The sequence below is a fragment of the Oenanthe melanoleuca genome, chromosome 2 (genome assembly GCF_029582105.1).
Source record: "Oenanthe melanoleuca isolate GR-GAL-2019-014 chromosome 2, OMel1.0, whole genome shotgun sequence".
Taxonomy (NCBI): Eukaryota; Metazoa; Chordata; class Aves; order Passeriformes; family Muscicapidae; genus Oenanthe; species Oenanthe melanoleuca.
In genome coordinates, this window is record NC_079335.1 from 126,166,413 (window position 1) to 126,181,871 (window position 15,459).

Here is a 15,459-nt window from a genome sequence, read left to right on the forward strand (position 1 = left end):
AGAGCTGGGAGAAGTACTCAAGTCTTCCAAAGACCTCACTAACACCCTGGAAAAAAGGATTTGTTTCAGCCTGGAGAAGAAAAGGCTTTGGGATGACCTTTTTGAAGCTTTGCAGTACCTGAAGGGAGCCTACAAGAGAAATGAAGAGGGACTTTTCACAAGAGCACGTAGTGACAGGACACGGAGGCATGCCTTCACACTGAAAGACAACAGGGTTAAATTAGGTATTAGGAAAAAATTCTTTACTGTGACAGTGGTGAGGCACTGGAACAGGTTGCCCAAAGAAGTTGTAGATGCCCCATTTATAGAAGTATTCAAGGATGGGGCTGTGAGAAACCTGCCCATGGTGATGGTGTTGGAAATAGATGATCTCTGAAGTCCCTTCCAACTCAGGCCATTGCATGATTCTGTGATTCTATGATGACTGAAATGCTGTGAAAATATGCTGTGTGCTCTGCAAATCCAGCCAGACCTAACCCACCGGGTGTGCCTCAGGAGGTGGCAATGTGGTACGGCCACTTTCCCATGGAGCCACATGCTGCTCCGGCTTTACCCACAGAATATTGTGCATCGGTGACTGGTTGGGTGCTTTAGATGTAACCGTGAAGACTTTACAGCAATCCAACCCTTTATCTGTTGAAAGAGATTTATTATTTTTCTTGTTAGCCCTTCTGTGAAGACAGGGCTGGCTGCTGCCAGGTCCCACGCCAGCAGATGCCCAAGGCCAGGGTGGATGGGGCTTTGTTCTAGTGGAAGGTGTCCCTGCCCATGGTGGAGGGGTTGGAACTGGATGACATTTAATAGGTCCCTTCCAGCCCAAACAATTCGCTGATTTCAAAGCCCCACACCCTGGAGCTGGCCAGCCTGTGTTCCTGGCTCCTGCTTCCTTGGCACTACTCCGGCTTCAATTGTCACCAAACTTCAACATTCTTTAAAGAACAAATTGTTTTCTAGCTGGTGCTATAAACCCGACGGTTTAAAAACTACGTGAATTGAGCACAAGCGGTTTGTAGCCCACCGCTTTTGCTGCAGTGAATAAAAACCTTGCTCTAAGAGCAAGGGAGGGACACATCTTCGCGGGCAATAGCTGGGACCAAAATGCAGGGATATTTTATCGTGTGCTGCCATCTTCTGGCGACTGGCTCAGTACAAAAAAAGTGGTGTGTAAAACGGCTCTGGAAACGCGGCAGCACCGGGAACAAAGGCGGCCGCGCCTCTGAGGCGGCCCGAGGGCGAGGGCAGGGCCCGCACAGGCCGCGGCTGTGGGACCCCGCGGCTGATTTCTCATTTCAGAGCCCCACGATTTGTGGTCAGTGCACGAGGCTCGTAGTCCGTGAGGTGACAACAGATCCTCCACGAGCTTTGATGGGCCCGTGTAAAGGTGTGGGCTGCTTCAGCAGGACAGTCTAATCGGGCAAAGGGGTGACACACGGGGCCCGTCTCCTGTGCCGGCACAAGGGAAAAGGGCAAAGCAGAGAATGCCTCTGCACCAGGGACACGACCAGCCCAAGTGCCTTTCCACTGCCTGTCTGCAGCTGCAGCACATCGGGGAATTGTTGCAAAAACTCCATTCCCTAATAATTGTATGTCAGTCTTTCCAGTGTGAAATTTAGCAAGTATATATGTTAGTTCATGTACATGTAATGCAATGTATTTTGCTGGACACTGTAGTGTTGTTCATGGTTCAGTAAAACAGACTAAAGTACTAAAGTACCACCTGGCCTTTGCTTCCTGGAAAATTAGAGCTGTCCATGAAGGATGAAGGAAATGCCTGGACAACCAAGATAACCACCAGCATCCCACCTCTCTGACAAGTCTTTGAAACCCTCTCAGTGTCATCTTGTATCATAGATAAGTGGCAAGACTGGCTCCAGGGACATCTGGATCAGCAGACAAGCAGCAAGAATCCTGCAAAAATACAGTTGCTTTGCAAAGTTATACTAAGATTGCTAATCAGCAGCGTGGGTGTCAGTGATTAGTCAAATTGTGTTGTACCTAAATTTATGAAGGCTAAAAGAACCTGTGTAAAGGTGCCCCGTGTTGGCTGGTACACCTCATGTGCATGAATAAATATTTACCCTTGCAATTCTATACTTTGTGTCCTAACTTCTCTCCTCCACTGACATGGGCCAGTTGTGTATTTTTACGACAGAGGTAAAGAGAATTGTGACACAGCTGCTATGACCCCCATATGTCTGGGCAGCCCTGGAAATGGCAGATCCATGATTATCTAGGGCCAATCTGTATTGTTTATCTCTGTGTTGTGGTCATAGCTCGGTGTAAACAAAATAAAACATGTACTGGACCATTTGCACAAGTAAATTTAAAGGCTGGGCAGTTTGCTTTAGGGGAGGAAAAAAACAGCTAGTCATTTGGGAAGCTGCTTCTTTCACTGGCCTCAGTGAAGGGACCTTGGGTAATTTTTCAGTCACTTTACTTGTCCTTTGGAGGTGTAAGTTGCAACAGTTCTGGAGAAGCATGACTGGTGTGTAGCTGGGTTGTCATGAACAGGGGTTCTGATGCCAAGACAGAAAAAAAGAGTTCCTGCTGTAGAGAAATAAACAATACTGCTTAACTAGTTAATTTCTGTGCAGGACATTAGAGCTCAAGGGAGAGAATGGAACAGTGCCAGAATTTGATTTATATTTGCTAAAGGAGTAGCCTCAATCACATTGTTCCAGAATATTGCATGACCTCATGTTCACTTCATGTTCCAAGAAATGGCAGTATCTAAGCTCTGAAGTGGTTCTCCACAAGCTCTTTAACTGCTGTGGAGCTGGAAGTGATGCATGGTACTTCATGTTCCTGTGATGCCACAAGTTCAACTCTGTAAAGACTGACATTGTATTGCTGAAACAGCTGAGCATTTACAAACATGAGGAGACCTCACAGCTCTCACTGCTGATTAAAAATTTTTTATCAGTGATCTATTTGATGAACTCTGGTTGTTGTGAATTAAGTTTTTTATGCTGCAGTAGGGGAAAGACAAAGCTTGATGGATGTGTATGTCTGCTACTTCAAGAAAATTAACAGATTGATTCTATGCTCTTGAAGGATTATCACTGGCCTTTTTATGCTTTTTAGTCTAAATTCACTGACCTGGCTTAACAGTGTGAGAATTCAGTGTCATGAGTATTATTTAAAACTTGTCTTCACGCCGTTTGGGAAAACAAAAATAAAAACAAACAAAACATTAAAAAAAAAAAAAAAAAAGAAAAGAAAAAGAAAAAAGAAAAAATACTAAGAAATGAAAGAAATAGAAGAAACAGATGATGTCAGGTACTGCTTTGGTGGGACTGTAGCTTAACACCTCTCCTCATGTCATGCCTGAGCTGCAAAACAGTGAACAGAGACTGGAAAGTGAATTATCTTGCCCTACAGTAAACATATACTGGCTAATCACTTGGATTGGACTGTAACTTTGGTCTCCATTAACTATATTCATATATAGATAACTACACTTAGATTACTGTAGTGGGGTTGTGTTGATCTTCGGCTAAAGTGTTTCCTAAATTTTTGATGTGACACTTGGGGAAAGAAGTGGCTTCTCGGTGTTCTTTTTGGTGTTACTGCAGTGCCTATTTGATGTTCTAAATCTGCATCTTTGTGGGCAATTATTACAAAGCAAGGGATCATATTATGAATATATTTTTTAAAAGTAGAAATCGCTTGCTATTTAAACTCAGGATCATTGCCAGAAGTTAAGCCTAAAAGGCCTGAAACCCATTCCGAAACCAATTTTGTCACTTTTGAGATTTTTACATTTTGAAACTTACTTAATGAACACATTCAACAGGTAGATTTTGTAGAGTTCTTGAAAAAGGCATGAAAATTCAGTTTCACTGAATAGGACAAAGGTTTCATTCACTTCAGCAGGCTGCTTGCGTCATTGGCTGAAAGTGTGCTGAGATTTAGGACTTCCAATCTGATTTTTGGCACTGGGAGAGTGATGTCATTTCCTGAGCTGTGGGTCCATGCTAGAAAATTAGAAAATATGGGCTTTTTGTACAACCAACTTTATTTAAAAGCCCAAGAAATGGCACATTATGGTGAAACTCACTTGAAATACATTGAAAATTACTTCACAACAGTAAAGAGGATCTCTAAAAAGGTGTGCTTTTCACAATTATGGAATTTTTGAGCTTATTGCCATAATGAGATTTTGGAAAATAGTTAATCTTTGCAAAATAAAATGCACTATTTCTTTGTAACCATGAAACAAAGTGAATCAGAATCAGGTGTTGTGTCATCCCATTTTTATTGACAAAACCTGCTTTGGAATGATACTGCTGTGGGAAAAACCTAGATACTGTCCTTATAGGACTCCTTCTTGAACTCTTATTTAGACCACTTGTTTATAAGGCAAAAATGGGGAGTGTTTGGGGGAAAACATTAGTGGTAAATTCTAGATGGCCTTTTAGAAGCTATAATTTGTACTTGTTCTCAGGAAGGAATGCATGAAGCTGAATACTCTGAGACTGCAGAACTGGGGAAGTTTAGCAGAAGATTCAATTCATATTAGCTATTTCTTCTCTGAGGGCGGGAGATTCTGTTTTACATTTCTTTAAAATGGTGCTTTGAAACTTTAATGTAACTTAATTTGGCTCCATGGTAAGATCAAAAATTCATGTGTTGCACTTTCAACTTTGAAGTACAAATTAGCTTTTAAACAGTTTAGGCTACTACTAACTTGTAGGATCATTTTTAGCTGTTTAAAAATAATTGTTTGCCTTTTCTTATTTTATTAAGAGTTTTGTGGTTTTTTAATCTGCAGCCAATGTGGGAAAAAAGAAGTCTCAGTATATTGTTTTTAATTCAATTTGGTTGCATTATGTGGTTTTTCTTACCTCCACGTGAAGAATCATTCCAGAAGAGTCATAAGAAGGGTATATGCAGTATCTGATCCCCATGGCAGTCAGCTGATCAATACTTGTGAGGAGCACTTTGCTTCTCTAACATGAGTGATTTTTACCTATTAGATCTCTAATGATTTCTAGCTATTAGATTTTCTGTGTGGGCTATATTCAGACTGGTGCCTACTTTGGCTCCAGAAGAAGATAATGGAGTAGTGGTGGTGCAGAATCACATGATAAGCAGTTTGGCATGTGCCAGAGTGGATGTCAAAATAGTCAGACAACAGCCATTGCTCTTAGGAGATTGATCAGAAGCAGGGCCTGAAGCAATTCCTGAAGACTGAAGAAGCTAACAGCATCATTTAACATTAGCCATGGGTTATCCTATGAGTTTCTTGAAAAACATTGGGAGAAACATTACCATGGGTGATGTGAAAATTAAAAATACTCTGGAAAATTGGCTACAGTTCTTTCTTTATTCTTGTAGTAACAGCAATGTGGAGAAAAACAATACTGGTTTTCACTTTCTTGGCTTGTTGTCTAAAAACCTTTGTGATCAATTGAACACAATTGAGCACCACAAATATTTTTGAGTGGATTACAATTGGTGGGTGACATACTCACTGCCTGAAATTGCCTGTGTCCTCTGAAAACCAAGTGGCTTTTAAAAGACCATTTCTAGAAATGTTTTGGTCATTTGGAGCAAAAAGCAAGTAACTGCATGAAATTTCTCTAGGTATTTTTCAAAGAGAGCAACTGAGAACTGCTGTCTCTGGTTGTGTGGCTGGTATTTTAACCTTATCTAATGAACACATTGAAAGAAATCTTACAGGTATCAAGGAAAAAATCCCTTCAATTGATTGTACTGAAAGGATTGTGGATAGACACATTCTTGACTAACTGCAACTCCCTCTTCCTTCACCCATAAGCTTCAATAATAAAATAGTTCATCTCATACAGCTAGAAATCTACATTAATCATATAACAATAAATCCTTCTATTCTCTGTACAAGTACATTAGGCAACTGGATCAAAGAACTGGAAAAGCTTGATTATAACTGAAATATATAGAAATAGCAATTTTGTCCTAATTAAATGGAAATTTGAAGCCAAAATGAAAATATGTCCTGTAGCTTAATTTGTTATAGCAATTATTAGCATGAGTAGAGGACTTATTGCATGAAAATTCCTTGGCCAGATTATGTAATTTAAAAAAAAAAAATGTTGTTTTGAAAAAGTTGAAAAATATTTTTCCCTTAAATAAGCAGCTGTAAGAAAATGTTCTGACATTAGTGCTAGAATGCTCTGCAGTGACTATGAGAAAGTTTTGATGCTTGACCTTGTCAAATGGGAAGACCTCTAGAGATGTGTTGCTGTGCTTCTGCTGAGTATTTCAATGGAATCAGTGATGGCACAGAAAGAGATGTAAGAAAAGTGGGTCTGTTACCTACAGTAACAGACTTGGGGCAGTTTCATTAAAGGCTAGAGAAGCCTTCGTGGCTGATCAGACTACTTTAAGAGGGTTCTTATCATAAACAAATAAGTAACATAATGCCCCCAAAATGTAATGAAGGCTTATTTTGTATTTCAGATGCAGTTTTTCCTACTGTTAAATTGCAAGACCTCCAAATATACACATATGTGCATTTTTCTTCTGATCACACAACTGATATTTTTGCTTAGTCTTGCTGAAAGCAAGTTTCAGTTGCTTTTCTCCTCCTCCTTTTTAGGCTGCTGTTTATAATCTTAAGCCTGTTTATAATCTCTTTGGTCAGAAATCCAGGAAAAATCTAACCCAGGTATTTGTGTAAATTCAGGCTTTTCAATTTACTTTGTTACTGAATGTTTAATTTTTCCACATGTAATTTTAATTTTTACTTAGCAAGAAAGCTATTGTTCTTTGTTAGTTTTCTTCCACAGTTATGTTTTTCACAATTTCTGCTTGTTAGGAGTGTTTGGGAAGGGCATGGGTGCCAAAAAAGCTTGATCCTGACTCCTGTAAATGACAAATGTTGAGACAAGTTGTTTTTGTCTTTTAGTAAAAACTTGAGGTCCATTTTTGTTTTAATTGTGATTCAAAAAGTGTTATGATTAAAGGCCACCTTTCTTTGCAGTAGAAAACCAGAGTGCAAAAATAGGATTTTTTTTATTGTCTAACTGTTACTGTTTAAAGGGAAAAGTGATATAAGGGAAAAATTATGCACATCCCTCAGGAGTTAATGGAAGTTCTTGTTTTTAAAATATCAGGTTTTCTATATTTGCAGTTGGTGCATAATTGAGATGAGAAAGGCCTTCAGGAGTTCTGAGACTGGTTTTATTTCTCTTAATGCCATTTACCAGCAACCCAAAAAGTAGATATCCTGGAGACTTACAATGACTGTGTGAAGACTTTTTGTCCATTTCAACATCCATTTTTATGCAATGCCATTTTTTTCCTTTATAGTGAACACATAAAAATTGCCATAAGCTGCACTTTTAAGACAGTTTATAATAGTAAAAGCAATAATTCTGATAACTCCTGTAGATCAATACTTGAAAACAGATACTCCAGAATGTCAAGCTTCATATGTATTCCTTGGCTCTGAGAGAAACTGCAGTAAATGCTGCTTTTATAGAGAGTTTCTGTGACTGCCAGTGGAAGAACTGTAACACATTTATAGGGGGTAAAAATTGGAATGAAACATGCCAGACTAGAACAGCAATTGCTTCCTTTTTACTACTGGAAAAGGATTAATATAATAAATCACTAGGACAATAATTTGAGATATATTTGAAAGATTATTTAATTGCTAGAAGTTATAATTTAACTGCATGATAAATTACAAATAATGACAAATCTGTATACTGTTTACCCCAACCCAGAGTTTTTGTTAAGGAATATGCATTTTCTCTCTATTTAAGGTATGCAGAGGATGAAACAAAAAAATTCTGAATTCTTTTTTATTAGTGTGTATGTGAGAGCAGAAATTTTACAAAGGCAAAATACAGCAATAGTAGCTTTTAACTGGAAAAAAAATGAGTACCCATTGGTTAACAGAAAGGGTAGGGCTTATTTTTTTTGGCAGCAGTAAATCGGAGTGTGGAATCCTTTGGGAAGTAATTAATGTGATATTTTATTCCAACTATTTACTGTACATATGAGATGTAAAGCTCTCAATGTGTTTCAAAGCAGACGTGTTCTTTCTTGGTAAGAAAAGACTCATTTGAGGCTTTTGATTTTAAAGTCCAAATACACATCTCTGTAGATGCTCATATATCTTGCCTGATTTTCCTCTGAATGCTGTTCTGGCCATCCTGATAATGGGACTGTGCTTTGAGACTATTTCTGAATGAAGCTATAGATATAGATGAAATATAGATGGAATGGAAGTTCATTGTAGGGCCACTGAGATACATTCAGGGAGCTGGAGCACCTGACAAATGAGATGTTAACAGAACTGCATTTGTCCAGCCCGGGTAAGAAAAGGCAGAACAGTGGGGACCCAGTTAGCAACAGGCTTCTGCTCCCTAAACAGCAATCACAGGGCCAGACTCTTCCTCCAAGGTACACAGTGAAAGGATAGAAGCCAACATGAGAATTTCTGATTAGATATGGAGAATGAGAATGGCTATGTGTGGCAACAGACTGCCCAGAAAATCAGTGGTATAATCACCCTTGCAAATTTTCAGTGTTGGACCTGATGTAATTTTGTAAATAGCATGCTGTAAGATGGAGGGAGAATAGGGTGTTTTCTAAAGATTCCTCAAAAAAAAAAAAAAAAGGTATTCTTTGACTCGAGTGTCTTTACTTGAACTTTGTAAGATACAAAAAAAATGTATGTCAATGTGATCATTGATTTTAGCCTAATACGAAATGTAAAAATTTCACAATTGTATATGAAAAATATGTAAAAAAGATTGGTTGTTTTGTCATTGTGCAGCCTTAAAATATGCTTTCTAGATAAGGTATGTTTCTTAACTTGCAATCCTCAGAAAAGCAGAATTGTGTTTTCAGTGTTTCCATTCTTGATTTTAATCATTACCTGAAAAATTTATAGGAATATTTCTGCTAATGCTTTTTAATTCTTCCCAGTAAAGTTTTCTTAGTTCTTATCAGAGATGGCAAATGGTGGGTGTTTTATCATTGCAGAATTTTCTCAGTGAAAAAAAACTACCTCCTCCTTGGAAGAAAGATCATTCTGAAAAACAAACATCTTTCCCTACTCTCCCCTCTATCCTATGTGACTATAGACTCTTCAGTATTACTAGGATGATAGCTATTTTAAGGAATGGAACAAAAAATGGCAGTATGTTACTGGTAGACCTAAGGAAAAATGCTATGATATGGGAGAAATGATGGCAGAGTAGGACTTGCATGGCTGTTGAAGAAGCCACAGCATAAATCAAGACAAGGTTCTATAAAGGCCTAGATTGTTAAACCCACTTTGTCTCAGCATCATGGAAAAGGATTAAAACCCAATAAAATCCTTGTCTTATATTGCAGAATAATTTGCCTATATTACAGCCAAGAAGGCCAAAACCCACCAGCCAGAGCTGGTAAACGGCAGTGTTTCTTTTTCACTGAGAATAAATTTCAGGAGGGAAGTAATTTTCTGTCATGGTTTCTAAAGTAAAGGGATTTGAACAAAAAACATCTTGAAAAAACATCTGAACTCTGAGATAATTCAGAGAAAAGCCTGCCACATGTACTTTGTGTAGGCAAGTGCTATGTTTCATCTACAGTGTATACTTTTAAAAATAATTCGCTTCTTGTAGAAAACAGCTTGAAAAGCTGGAATAAACCTCAGGAAAAACAAGTGATACACAATGGAATTGCTCACCACCAGCCTATCACTGAGCAGTGAGCTGCAGCTCCTTGCTGTCTCTGCAGTTCATATACTGGGCATGATATTCTGTGGTATGGAATATCCCTTTAGTCAGTTCAGGTCAACTGTCCTGGATGTGCCCCTTCCCACCTTCTTGTGCAGCTACTCTCTGACAGGGCATGGGAAACTGAAAAGTTCTTGATTTTGGGAAAAAATTGGTGACACACTAATGTTTTCATTACTTAGCAACAATAAAAATATTAGTGTGTTACTAAAATTACTCTCACACTAAATCCAAAACACAGCTCTGTATGAGCTACAAAAAAGAAAATTAACTCAACCCTAAAACAAATATGAAGAGCCACATAGTTCTGGGAAGCAGCATTATGTACAAGTTTGTTTTGGTCTAGATCAGCCATTGTGTCTTTCACTGAAAAAATGTTTGGATCTGTATTTGAGAGAAAGATGAGTAAGCACAGAGTTCCCAAAGTGGTAATTGCATTAGAATCTGTAGTTTGTATAAAATTCTAGAAGCTTCCCTCCAAAGAAAATGTTCTCCATGGAAATAAGAATACTGCTCTTTCATCTGTGGTTGAAAATTTATAAACATGTTGATAAATTTAAAAGTGAGACTGACCTCAATACCTTACCAGAGTTTTGTGCATTTTACGGGAGGCTGCTGATGACAGAGATACTTGTTTTAGTTTGGCTTCAGTTAAGCAGGTGTCCTAGCTTTGAGTACACTTTGGACATTGACCTGGACTTGCCTTGGGACTTATTCCTGTTTGGAGACATTTCAATGTTTGTTAAGCTTCTTACATTCCTGGTGCTCTGGGAGCCCAGTAACAGAGGTAATTAAAAAGACAATCTATCTTATGACCATGTCAATGGCTTGACTTCATTGCACTGCATGGGAGGTCATGTATTCATACATAGGAAATGTGCAACATGAGCTATAGGAGTGCAAATCCTCTCTGCTACCAGATGATCTTAGATATAAGTTTAGCTGTTCACTAAGATCCAATTTGTTGTAGGAGGAGGTATAAGTGGTACTTAAAAGATACCCTCAGGAGAAAAATGATTTATTTTTTTTCTTTTCCACACATTAGAAAGAGTAATAATATGATAAATTTTTAAAAGTGTGGATTTTTTTTTTTAAATATCACATCTCATTTTTGCCAAACAATAGATTTGCTATTGTTGGGAACAATATGTGTAAATGGCACACACTTACAGCTTTTGCTGTAAGATGTTGAGAGAAGAATCCTTGTAAAAAGCAATAACCTGAATTTCTAGTCAAATAAACGCACAATCAGCTTCCTCCTGACACAACCTGAAATCAGAAAATTTAAGAAGAGACCCAAAAATAGCAAGGCAACTGAAGATTTATTACTTGTAAATCAGCCTTAGAAGACAATTACTAGTTTAAGGTACAATAAAACTTTTCTGTCAGAGATGGGCATTTGACAATGTAGTTGCAACAGCAGAAGAAATCCAGGTCTCACTTCCCTTAACAGGCCTGCCTGCAACTTTCTGTCCAAAGGAATGGTTAAAAGGGTTCTAGATTAGCTGGGGTATTGGGAACCAGGGCAAAACAAGCAAAAGGAACTATTCAGTGGCTCCTGCCAGAGATAACTCAAAGTCTATGGGCAAAAGGAATTCCAAATGTTTCATGTTGATAGAGCTGAAACACTGGCACACAAATTTTATGTTTATGGTATTTTAAAAAGACTTTTAATGATTAATGCTAGTTTTCTAAGATGAAGGGGAGTCAGAAGAAGTGCTGCTGAAAGCCTCACAATGGTTCCTTTGTATGCAAAGCCAAAAAGAAATTTTAAAACTTTATTTGGCAGTCAAAATAACAATTGCTTTGGGCTTTTGATGCCCTAGACATTTATTTTTTTAATGTGCCATATGCTCCCTTAAAATGATTTGTTTTAAAAATGTTGTTTCACTTGGAGGAATTGTGATACAGGAGGAGAATTGCCACCAGCAGAGATTCTATTATACCTGTACAAGAAACTACAAACTATTATTTTACCTTATCAGATCTCAGTGCTGACCAATTTGATCAAGTTGTTGAATCTGCATGACATCTCAAGGAAGTACAGTACATTTGACTAAAAGGATTGGGTGTGTACTTTGTTAGGCTCATGATGATTCTAATTTTTAATATCCCTTCCTAAAACAGGGCAGCTATTCAACAAAAATGAGAACATTATTCCAAAGAATTTGCAATTGGACTTGACTCTATATGATTCCTTCTATTAAGGAAACAAGCAATAATGAGAGAATAGGATGAGGAACTAATACAGTTATTAATGATAAAATATGTAGTCCTTGTTGAGTTCTATTTTTCTGCTATTCTTCTGAAATCCACATTTTAACAAGAAAGTGAAGAGTGCACTATTGATTCATTTAGCACAGGGCTTGTAGCAGAAGGAATTTTCAGGGCTGGTTTGAGGCAGAAATCACCAGTGTTGAGAGAGTAGGCTTTTATGAGATCTTCACACATGAGGGGAAATGAGGCAGTTACAGACCCCTGCTTGTTAACAACACTACAAATTCACTCCTGAGACAGGCTGGAGGGGCTCAGCTGACTTTCATGGCACAGCATATGTAAGCCAATGTGGCTCTAGTATTGCAACTACCATTAATAACAAAGAAAACTGCTAGCAGATTTTAGAAAAAAATATAATGAATAATAAAAATAAAAAAAGTCTCCTTATAAGTGAAATTTTCCCAAAAGTAACATTAGTAGCCATTTCAGTCTCTCATCTCTATGTGAAACTCATTGCATTTGCTGGTTTATAGTCTTATCTTTGTCTCTGATTTCCTGCTTCTCTGCTCTCTCTCACTTGTACAGACCACCAGGCTACACCCATTATCACATTTAAGGGAATTTCTGGAGATGTGATTTCTACAGTTTGTTTCTGCTTTTTCTCACTGTCAGCAAGCTCTTTCAGCTATGGGGCTTATGAATGGATCCCCTCAAGTGAGCTTCCCTCTTTATCGATTTTTCTTGAAAATGCAATGGGGCAATAAGTTCTGTTTAACCGCTGGGTCCATCTTAAATTTGGGCCTCTCTTTAATGTCCAAGAAAAGGTTTTAAAGAAATTTCAGTGATTTCTAACCACAGCAACTCATTAAGTTACCTCTTGTTTCACAAAAGGAAGCTTTTAAGTACAAAAAAGAATGCTTTTAGTATTGTTATTTAATAAATGTTTGTTTGAAACTATGTATTTACAGTTTATTAACTGAAATTCCATCACTCTCCACTTACCTTCTCCCTCCCCCACAGTGTTTTGTTTCACTGTGAATGATTTCTTCTTTATGCCATCTCCAAATAACCAATAATGTGCTACAAAAGCACAGGAAACTCTTATAACCTTTTACTAAGCAGAAGTAAATATACAACCAGTTTGTACAAACACAGTTGTTTTGTACCCTGGCTTCCTGCCAGCGTGCCCATTACTCCTGAGCCCCTTTTACCTGTGAAGTCCTATTCCTGCAGGTGTTCTAACCATGCTCATTCTCCAGTATTCTGCTGAGCTCTCTCTTCCCTTCTCCTCTGCCCTGTATTAACACGTTCCCTTTGTGCAGCAGTGAGAACAAATGGGACAAAGGAAAGGAAAGGGCAGCTCTGTTAAATTCTTTCTTAGCAAGAAGCATTGTCTGCAAATCAAAGTCTTATTAAACTTACTCCACTGGGAGCTGGACTTTGATGGCCCTAGTGGGTCCCTTCCAACTCAGAATATTCAGTGATCTGTGATTCTGTAAAATGGGCAGAGGAACCTTCCCCATGTGCCTGGGGGCAAGGACTGTGTGGTTCTCAAGGAGACTGAGACAGAGAACATGGAGTGCTGCTGTGTAAGCAGATGAGAATTGAGATCATCAAGTTGTTGATCTCATTTTGGTTTGTTTCTCCATAGGGGGGAGGTAGTGTTTCAAACTGATGAAAGTTGAAACATAATGCAATGAAATGCACTATATGCAAAAATGCACTATGAAATGCTATGAAATTACTAAAGAAATTACTTTGGTTTTCCTAAAGTATTTTAGTTTCTAGATTTCTCAGCGTGCCACTGTGCACCTTTAAGAATGCTTAAGAATGCTTTTGCAGATTTTCTGTAAAGTGCAGAAGTGCTGCACTTAACTGCAGCATAACTGCTGTATTAGTAACACACAATAGAATATACTCCTGAAGAGTTATTAACCAGTACTGAGAGAGCACAACTCAAAATGTCATAAGTTTTATTTCTGTAAAAAAATAACATTCTTTTAGTTAAATCAGATTTGCACTCCTTTCCTTAAGGCTAGTTCTGTCTTTGTCTAGCTGGCCTTCCTGCAGCTTGCAGCTAGGTGGGGTAAGTGCAACACTAAAATTCAGTCCAAACACCAGCGCTGAGTTGTGAGGTACAGTGAGTAGCTAATTTGAAAATCTGAGAGTATATTTAATATATGGCTACACAGAAATCTTGTTTAGATAAAACAGGCTATATTTTGATTTTTGACAATTCAGTAAACAAGGTACAACTTAGATTTTGGTTTTATGACTACTAAACAATTTTGAGCCCTTACTGCAGTCTTCATATTCATCATAGCTTATTCCTACAGTACCAGGTTATATACCTTGGCATTGTCTGTGCCTATGTAATTGATTTAGAGGGTCATATATGGAATTTAAATGTGATGGGGGAAAGGGAGTGTTTTTATTTCATAAAACAAATCAAACAATTCAGGGAAAACATAATATTTTGAAATTTTTCCTTAAATATTCATCGTTCAAAACCACTTCATGGAAGTAACCATGCGATAATCATCTGTGTTTTTCTGGTTTTTAAGACCCATTGTTAAGTTTTGAACTACTTTTTTCTTTTTTCCAACCACGGGCAGCTGAGCCTTCATTTATCTCCTCTGTCACTTAGTTCATAAAAACATGGCAATGAAAGCATGGTGAGACTTTGAGAACAAAATGTTTTCTAATCACAAAACATTGGCAGCTAAAGGAAAGAAAAAATTGGATGCTTAAGAAAATGTTAAATAGAACCAGATGAAATTTTTAACTTTGAAAAATGGAACACTTGCATACACTTTCTGTCTAGAAAATACAGAGCCATAGATTTTGTATCACTTATGCCCTGGAAGCCATATACAATAAACAATAGTTACTGTAGAAATTTTTCCACCAATCCTTTTGTCACTCCCAGCTTTGCTGGTGAATTTGCTACATAAGAGAAGCTGAGGAATGGAAGGAGCAATTAACTAGCTCAAGGTCCTACAGGAATATGTGGTAGAGATGGCAGCTGAATCCAGGACGCCTGTATCACAGTTCAGTTTTATACAAAACAACCCATTTTCTCTAGTTACCACAATAAAGCACTGCCTTTTGTCAATAAACAATTTAGCTGCCTAAAAAAGATTGTCAAATCATGGTACTAGTCCACTAGGGTCCAGTTCCAGAGTTGCAAAGTGCCACAGAACAAATTTATTCATGTTATTTATCCTGAGATAGTCTGGGCTTTGGAAGGCTTCTATGGTACTCCCTCTGTGGAGGATGCCTGTAGCAGTTTAATTCCATATTTTGGTTCTTTCTGTATCTAACCAAACAGTTAACCATTTACATTTTATCTGCTTTATAACAGAGTAGCTTATATTTTCAAAGTGTGCTATTAGGCACACCAGTTATGTCAATGAAAAATTGAAGATGAAAAAGTCTTATGGCATTTTGTTTTTCTTTGGGGGAGAATGAGACATGAAAAGGTCAAGTAATGTGATTGTAGAAATTGTGGCCTCACCAT